Here is an 8,642-nt window from a genome sequence, read left to right on the forward strand (position 1 = left end):
GGACTTTACTACTGAGTTATATCCCAAGTTCTTTTTTTTAATTTTTAACTTTTTAAAAATATTTTTTAGTTGTCAATGGACCTTAATTTATTGATACGTGGTCCTGAGAATCAAACTCGGTGCCTCACACATGCTAGACAAGTGCTCTGCCACTGAGCCACAACCTTAGCTCCTTAGTTTTTAATTTTGAGACAGTGTCTCACTAGGTTGCTGAGGGTCTTACTAAGTTCCTTGAATTTGTGTTCCTCCTGCCTCAGTTTTCCAAGTGTTACTGGGATTACAAGTGTGCACTACCATGCCCAACTTTTTTTTTTTTTTTAGACTAGTTTTATTATGTTGCCCAGGTTGGCTTTGAACTCCTTTGTTCAATAGATCCCTCTGTCTCAATCTCACAAGTAGTTGGGACTGCAAGTGTATGCCACCAAGCCCAGCGGTATTATATCTTTTTTATGAATAGTAATCAGGAGTCCTGTCTTATATGATGTTGGCAAGAAACTTTGATCACTTCTGGTGAAAGACCCTTCCTTTTAGTCTCTTTCCACATGCAGAGACATCCAGTAGATTAACACCCCTGGCAGATGTCTCTTTGTTCTCATATTCATCCTCCCTAGGAGAGTTTACCTGATTGGTGAGTTCAGGAAAAAGAAATAGACTTGCTTGACCAGGTATAAGACTAATGTAAAACTGGTGAGGCACCTGGGCACAAAATTTGGGGAGACCCCCGACTGTTCAGGTCATAAGGCAGATACATTCACAAGCCTGAGAATAAGGATCTTCTTGAATTTTGCATCCTGGGTGCTTTACTTACCTTACTCTAATCCCAATCCTGTGTATAACCTAGTTGGATCTGCTTGCAGAGATTCTTATGCCCATCTGCTCTCTGCTGAGTTATGTTAAGGGCCTGTACCTGCCTAGGGAGGTCTGGTGGTGTCCAGGGAACTCATGTCTAGTTGACTTAATCTATCAAATTTTGGGGTAAAATGTGGTCACATATCAAAACCTTAACTTCCTATTTAGCTTTATACCATTAATAAATCTGCTATTTTAATCTCTGGTTATCTGACACTGATGTCTGACTCACAGCTGGTTCCAAAGTCAGGAAGAGGGAATAGGTGCTATTTAATGACATTTACATACACACTTCTCAAGTCACACTTCCTACATTGATGAAAACTAGGCCTAGATAACACTAGTGCATTTATAGCTCTACTATGAGAGAGGAAAGACTGAGGAGGCATTTTTAAAAAAATAGTTTATATTTCATGTGATTTCCTTAGATCTATAATGCCCTTCCTAACTCCATTCCAATTATTATTATTATTGGCCTCACTCCAGTGCTACTCTGTAAAGCTCTTCTGGCATGATGATTCAATATTATACCAATATTTCTCTGTTTTGATCTATAATTTCTTTCAAAATTTTTTTTGGAGTTTCATCTTTATATTTTCCATTCTTCAATTGACTCTCCTTCAGTGTCCTAAAAGAACACTCATTATCAGTGTCCTAAAAGGAAAATCAGCCAGGTGCAGTGGCACATGTCTATAATCCAAGTGGCTTGGGAGGCTAAGGCAGGAGGGTTGCAAGTTTGAGGCCAGCCTCCACAACTTAGTGAGGCACTTAGTAACTCAGTGAGACTCTGTCTCTAAATAAAATATTTTAAAAGGGCTGGGGATGTGGCTCAGTGGTTAACAACCCCTGGGTTCAATCCCTGGTTAAAAAAAAAAAACCCAAAATGTAATATATTAAAAGTGTCCAGTATTTTTCCATCAAAAAATGTAAAATAAATGTCAACAAATTGAAAGAATTATTTTATGTTCAAAAGTGATTTTTCTAAGGTGCTCAAAATTATCTCTCTTAAAATTAAGAGGGGGAAACTAATTGAATATCAACATTTTATATCAAAATTATTCAAAGAAAAAATTTGAAAGTTTATTTGCATATGTTAAATAGTTTAATAAAAATAAGACTATTCTCACTTCTCACATTCAGTGCCCATCCAGTGGCCAATGTAAGAACTTAAATCATACTTTGTGCATACTATATGCAGCCTACATATTTATACATTTAAGGGGAATATAAATAGTTTTATATTACAAAATATTTCTCAGCACCCAAATTCAGATATTGCAAACAAAATACTAGTTCATGAGTACACTCGGGAAACACAAATTGAAATATGAAGAAGAGCAAGAAAATCAATGCATTGTATACTGGAAGATGATACTGCTTTATGAAAAATCTCTTATACTCTTGCTCTCTTAGAGGTAGGATCTGAAAAGTTTGTGTTTTATCCTACCTAAGTGCTTCTCTTATTCAAGTTCTCCCCAATTTCTAGTGTTCATTTCAAAATTTGGCAGTGGTTCATCCACAAATCTCTACATTTAGACATAGTTGTTCTTCCTTTAAGTACATAGGACAAAAGATGTCAAGAAGTATTTCCCTAGGGAGGCAATGCTGTTAAGAAGAAGAGTGGATGCTTAAGAACACTCTTTGTCAATGCTGAAAGCCAGATCTCAAATGCCAGAGGTGCCTATGTATTATTTAGTAAGTTTTATTTTTTTATATTGTGATATATGGAGGCTCATAAGACTGGGTGACCCTACCCTAGGCAGCTGAGTTGTGCTCCTTTACCAAAAGCTAATTACAGAAATTCAGAAAGTTCATTTTATTTCTATGTATGATTCATGGATTAAATAATGAAGTGATTTGTAGGATGTGGTATAATAGGAAGAGTATCAGCTTTGGAGAATAGTACTTTGGTTCTCATCTCAACCTTGCTAATTGGTTGTATAACCTTGAGCAAATTACTTGACCTATTTTTGCCTCAGTGTGCTCACATGTAAAATGGGAATAATAATGATAACTTCCTTGGAGGCTGGTTGTGATACTTAAAAACACTCATGCTAAAAAAACAAAACAAAACAAAACAAAACAAAAAAAAACTGTACATGTATTTTTGCACGGATGGTGTGACTCTACATTGTGTATAACCAGAGAAATGAAAAGTTGTGCTCCATTTGCGTATAATGAATCAAAATGCATCCTGCTGTCATGTATAACTAATTAGAATAAATAAAAATAAAAATAATTAAAAATAAAGAATAAAAAATAAAACCCACCCATGTTACTGAGTAAAGAATAATGTACAGATCATAGCAAGTACATGTGTGTTACTCATGTGCACTCACCAAAACATTATATAAAACATAATCCACCTTTGGAAATAGTAGCATAATGAATAATAATTATAATAATTACAACTAGCTTTTGAAGGCCTTCTATATTTACATTATCTTATTTAATCCTCAGAACAGCCCTGAGAAGTAGGCATTATTCTCAGAGGAAGAAACTGAAATTAAGGAAGGTTAAGTATTCTACTCAAAGGCACAGGTAGTAAGTGACAGAGCTGAGCTTTGAATGGATTTTTTTTGGGTCCTGAGCTGTGTGCTTTTTTTACTTTATTATTGGTGAGCTAACGGCATCTCTCTCTTTTCTTTTCTTTTTTTTTTTTTTTTTGGTACCAGGAATTGAACTCAGGGGCACTCGCCAACTTGACCGCTGAGCCATATCCCTAGCCTTATTTTGAGTTTCATTTAGAAACAGGATCTCACTGAGTTTCTTAGTGCCTTGCCATTGTTGAGGCTGGTTTTGAACTCTCAATCCTCCTGTCTCAGCTCTCGAGCCACTAGGATTACAGGTGTGCACCGCTTCACCCAGCTCCAACCACAACTCTTAATCATATATTCGTAGGTATGGGATCACAGAGTATAATGGTAGTATTATTTGTAAGGATGAAACTTATTAGTAAATAGTAATCACCAAACTTTAGTCCTTGAGGGCAGATATTGCTTCATTCCTTTCTTCACACAATGCCTGAAATGGTGGATACTTAATAAATATTTGTCCAGTATTGATTAATCTAGAGCCAGTAACATGCTAGTGAAATTAACAAATAAATTTTGTGAGCTGATGCTTTAAAATAGATTCATTGAGATAGCTGCAATACTTTCTTTACTTCATCTAAAAACTTTATAGCAATTGATTGCATAGTTCAGTTGCATCCAACATTTTTGTTCTTGCTTTAATATTTTTAAACCATTGCATTTAGATTTGACTCTCCCATGAATCTTTTAAAAATATTTTTATTAGTTGTTAATGAAATGTTTAATTTAATTTATTTATTTGTATGTAGTGCTGAGAATCGAACCCAGTGCTAGGCAAACGCTCTACCACTAAGCCGCGATCCCAGCTCCTTCCATGAATCTTTCTGAAATGAAGACTCAAATTTGTTCATATTTTTCTGGCTTCAACTACAATTCTATGATCCTTGCTAGAAAACAAATTACAGGATGTTTGGAGATGTTTCTTTGTTTACATTTGAACTGCTTGGACAGTTTTATTCCCTCAGAAAAATCTCATGGTACACACAGGTTCATACTAGTTTTGAAATGCTTATTTGGCCAATTTGTCATTTTAAGAAACATTAACATTAAGGTTTATATATTTAGAGATACAGTGGTGATGCTATAGAATTTTAAAAGTTCTACAAGGAGCAATCTGCATACAGTACTGAATAACATCTTTTTTTAAAAAAATTATTCTTAAGTTTTAAGTGGACACAATATCTTTATTTTACATTTATGTGGTGCTGAGGATCGAACCCAGTGTCTCGTGCATGCTAGGTAAGCACTCTACCACTGAGCACAACTCCAGCCCCACTGAATAACATCTTAAAATGTATTTGCCAACAAGCTGTACAGGGAAAAAAATCACCTCTCTTTCACTAGATGGGAAGCAGTAGCTATTTGTTTACATTTGATTTCATACTGGGGAAGGGGATTCAAGCAAACTTGTGCAGTATAAGTTCAAGTGGTTAGTAACTGCTAACCAAAATGATGGTGAAAAAAGGTTGTGTCAGATACAATCTCAAAATATCCATTCCCCTGACTTTACTTAGCAATGGCACCTTAATTTTAGCTGAGCTTATGGCCACTCAAAAAGAAAGGGGGAAAAAAAAGTTCCCTTTCTGTAAGGTATGTCAGCACTAGGTATATGACTAAATTCTAGTCAATGAGAGAGTAACAAAATTGTTTTTTGGGATTTCCTGGAAGACTTCTTTTAGGGAGATAATGCTGCCTTCATCTCTGTCTCCTTCATTTGTGCTGGAAAGAGCCTAATCCTGATGAATTGGGATGAATAACTGATAGACTAAATTGGAGCTTAGCAGATAGCTGAAGCATGAACAATGATTCTGGGATATCAGGTAGAAGGTACTAAGGGTGGAAGAGCAATAGGGTAGAAAGTGTATGTCTTTAATGATTGCAGAACTCTCATCCGAATCCTGGACTGTTTACTTCCTGACTCCATTTTTGTGACAGAGAAATGAATCAGATCTTGTTTAGGGCATAATTATTTGTGGTTTGTCTTTCTCATGTGAACCTCATCCCAAAAGACAGAAGGAACCATTAGAATCTTAATATGTTGTTCTCTTGGGCAGAGTAAATAGAAGGTTATGAACTTATCTCCCTGATCATCTTCCTTTTCTGTTTTTTACCCTGAATATCTTAATTCCATCTAGCCTGTAGAAGCCAGTCATCTAGACAGCTTCTTCAAACTTGTTGATTAATCCTAGTTTACGAATACAGTACAGATTTCTCAAATGATATGTTTATATTCTCCCAAGATGGCCTAACCAGAGATTCTGGGTTTTGTTCTGGGAAGTTTAAATGATTTCTCTGTGTTTTATACAGTTCATTAATTGTATACCTTTAAGGAGCCTATGGCATTTTCTTAGAGTACCAAGAAAGGTCAACCATGTGACTTTCATCTTCAAGCTTTAAATTGGTTTATTCATTACATGGTAAAGTACCATAAAACTGTTCTCCCAGAAAGCCTAGTTTTCAAATATTTCCTCATTTTCATAATCTAATCTCTAATAAAATATTTCAATCTGTTATTGCATATTGAATCTTATGTTGTGAGGTTATAATTTAAAGTCTTTCTTTTCTTTTTTTTTTAGAGAGAGAGGGAGAAGAGAGAGAGAGAGAGAAAGAATATTTTTTAATATTTATTTTTCAGTTTTCGGTGGACAAAACATCTTTATTTTATTTTATGTGGTGCTGAGGATCAAACCCAGCACCCCGCACATGCCAAGCAAGCACATTACCACTTGAGCCACATCCCCAGCCCCAAGTCTTTCTTTTTTTAAAGTGGGGATTGAACCCAAGGGTACCCTACAATTGAGTTAAGTCCCTAGTCCTTTTTATTTTTTATTTTGATACAGGGTCTCACGAAATTGCCTAAGGCCTAACTAATTTGCTAAGGCTGGCCTTGAACTCTCAATTCTCCTGCCTCAGCTGCCTGAGTCACTGGGATTACAGGTTTATGTCATCATACCCAGATAAATCAATCTTTTTAAAGTTTGATTATTACCCTTAAAAGATATTTTATATTTTTAATAATTATTAGGGAGTAAATAAGTGTCAAGAGTGGGAGGACAGAAGAAAATGAAAAAAAAAAAAATAGGCTTTAATACAGTGCCGCAGTCTGGCTGGGCACAAAATCACGAGCCACTCAAGCAGGAACAAACTTTATTTTTGAAACTGCCGCCAGTACCCCGTACACTCCGGGGAGAAGCCGATCCACACACACAGCAGGAACCCCAGAACAAGTTCCTCCCCCGAAATCCCTCCTACTGTACTTCCCCAACCAATGGGAACTCTCCAGGAGTCCCATAGCAGGCTGAGGTGAACAGCAGGAGTCCAATATCCATATGAATGCAAATCTTAACATAATCATATCATCTCAATGGCTAGCTGGCGTCACCTTTCAACCAAAAATGCCATGCATCATATTACTTGGCTGTGGCTCTTAGCAATACAGGATAAAATTTATCTTCAAGCTTTCTTATACATTAAACATTTTGGCTAAGTAAATTCTTATAAGGAGTACCAAAAGATTTTTAACCAGCAGGAACAAAAGCCTGACAAAACCAAAAGGCAGGTTTCCTTATGATCTAATAAGATAATTTGGTCTGCACAATTAGCAAATTGATATTGCTAAAAATAGAAAATGGCAGAGTACAGTTCAAATGTTCTCCCAATGGGAACAATGTGCATGATTCAGACTGTGAGCAATATACAGCAGAAGATGACTTTAGGGAAATGTACATAGTTGCCAAATCATATCCTCAGGCTCCAGAATATGTGTGAATCTTCTACCCACTATCAACTCATGTCTCCAAGATATGTGAACACAGTTATTTGTCATATGTCTGTGGTCTGCACTGTGTTGTAACATAATAAGTATGGGTTCAAGGTCCGAAGATTTGAGTTCTAGTTTAGGCTGTGACAGCTTCAATGCTTAACCTTGCCCAGGGTCAGTTTCCTTGATTTTAATTGGAGTTAATGATATCTACATTGCTTACTTCACAAATCTATTGCGAAGATAAAATAATATGTATATACTAGTCCTTTGTAAATATAAAAAGGTAAGCATTCTATTACTGAAGGTTTTCCATGTAAACCTTAAGCTCTCTCTGTCTGTCCCATTTCTTTTCCTGAAAATCCTTTTTTGAAAATTAAGAGCCAAGCCAAGAGATTTTCCATAAACAAATCACTTAACTTCTTGAGCCTCTATACATGAGGACTTGGAGTATATTGGTTGGTCAAAATTTTATTTAGAAGAAGAAGATTTTTTATAGTAATTCAGAAGATTAGCATGTAAAATGGACAAAAGTAGATTTGCTCATCATTGAAATGGTTTAAGCTGTAATGAGAATTCAGGGTCCTATCTAAATGGAGTTTTTTTCCCACTATACCATTCCAGGCAGCCCCTGAGGCCTCCACAACAAATTTCTTTCCTGTTCTAACATTCTACAGTTGGTATTATAATTCCAGCCCTTATGTTTCTTTCTTTCTTTAAGCAAAACTATCTTTGTCATAAAGGGATAAAGAAAAGCTATCATATATTATAAATGGCCTCCAGATGACTTTAATACCAGGTAGGCCATTAGTCCATCATCTGAATCATAAAATTTGCTGAAATGTAACCAAGTCAGTCTGACTATCCAGATAGGTTCCAAATTCTTTGAGAAGGATATCTTTAAGAAGTTACATGAAATATCTCAGCCCTCATGGAGTAGAGAATTCCACAAGAAACTATAAAAGTAAATATTGAATGGGCAATTATCCAAATTGTTCCCCACTAAATATACAGCAATGCTGAAGGCTCTTTGAAAGTGTTTTCAGTAAGAATGACTCAGAGATGAAGAAACCACTTATAATAAAGCAAGCAATGCAATGCTGTTTCTCAATGGCCCAAATAAGAGAGATTGCTGAGGGAAGTTGACTTCAGGATACACAGATCATATAATCACAGAGTGTCAAAGCTGGAAATCATGTTGGGAAATAACCATTCTATTTTACAAGTTAAAAATATGAAGTCCAGAAAGACTGGGAACTTCCCCAAACTTGGGAAGCTGAGGCAGGAGGATTTCAAGTTCAAAGCCAGCAATTTAGGAAGATCCTGTCTGGAAATAAAAAAGGGCTGAGGATGTAGCTAGTGGTAGAGTACTCCTGGGTTCAATCTCCAGTACTGGGGGAAAAAAAAGCTTGAGGCTTTAGTAGTGGTGGGGAATCGTG

This window comes from Ictidomys tridecemlineatus, chromosome 4, assembly GCF_052094955.1.
Source record: "Ictidomys tridecemlineatus isolate mIctTri1 chromosome 4, mIctTri1.hap1, whole genome shotgun sequence".
Classification (NCBI taxonomy): Eukaryota; Metazoa; Chordata; class Mammalia; order Rodentia; family Sciuridae; genus Ictidomys; species Ictidomys tridecemlineatus.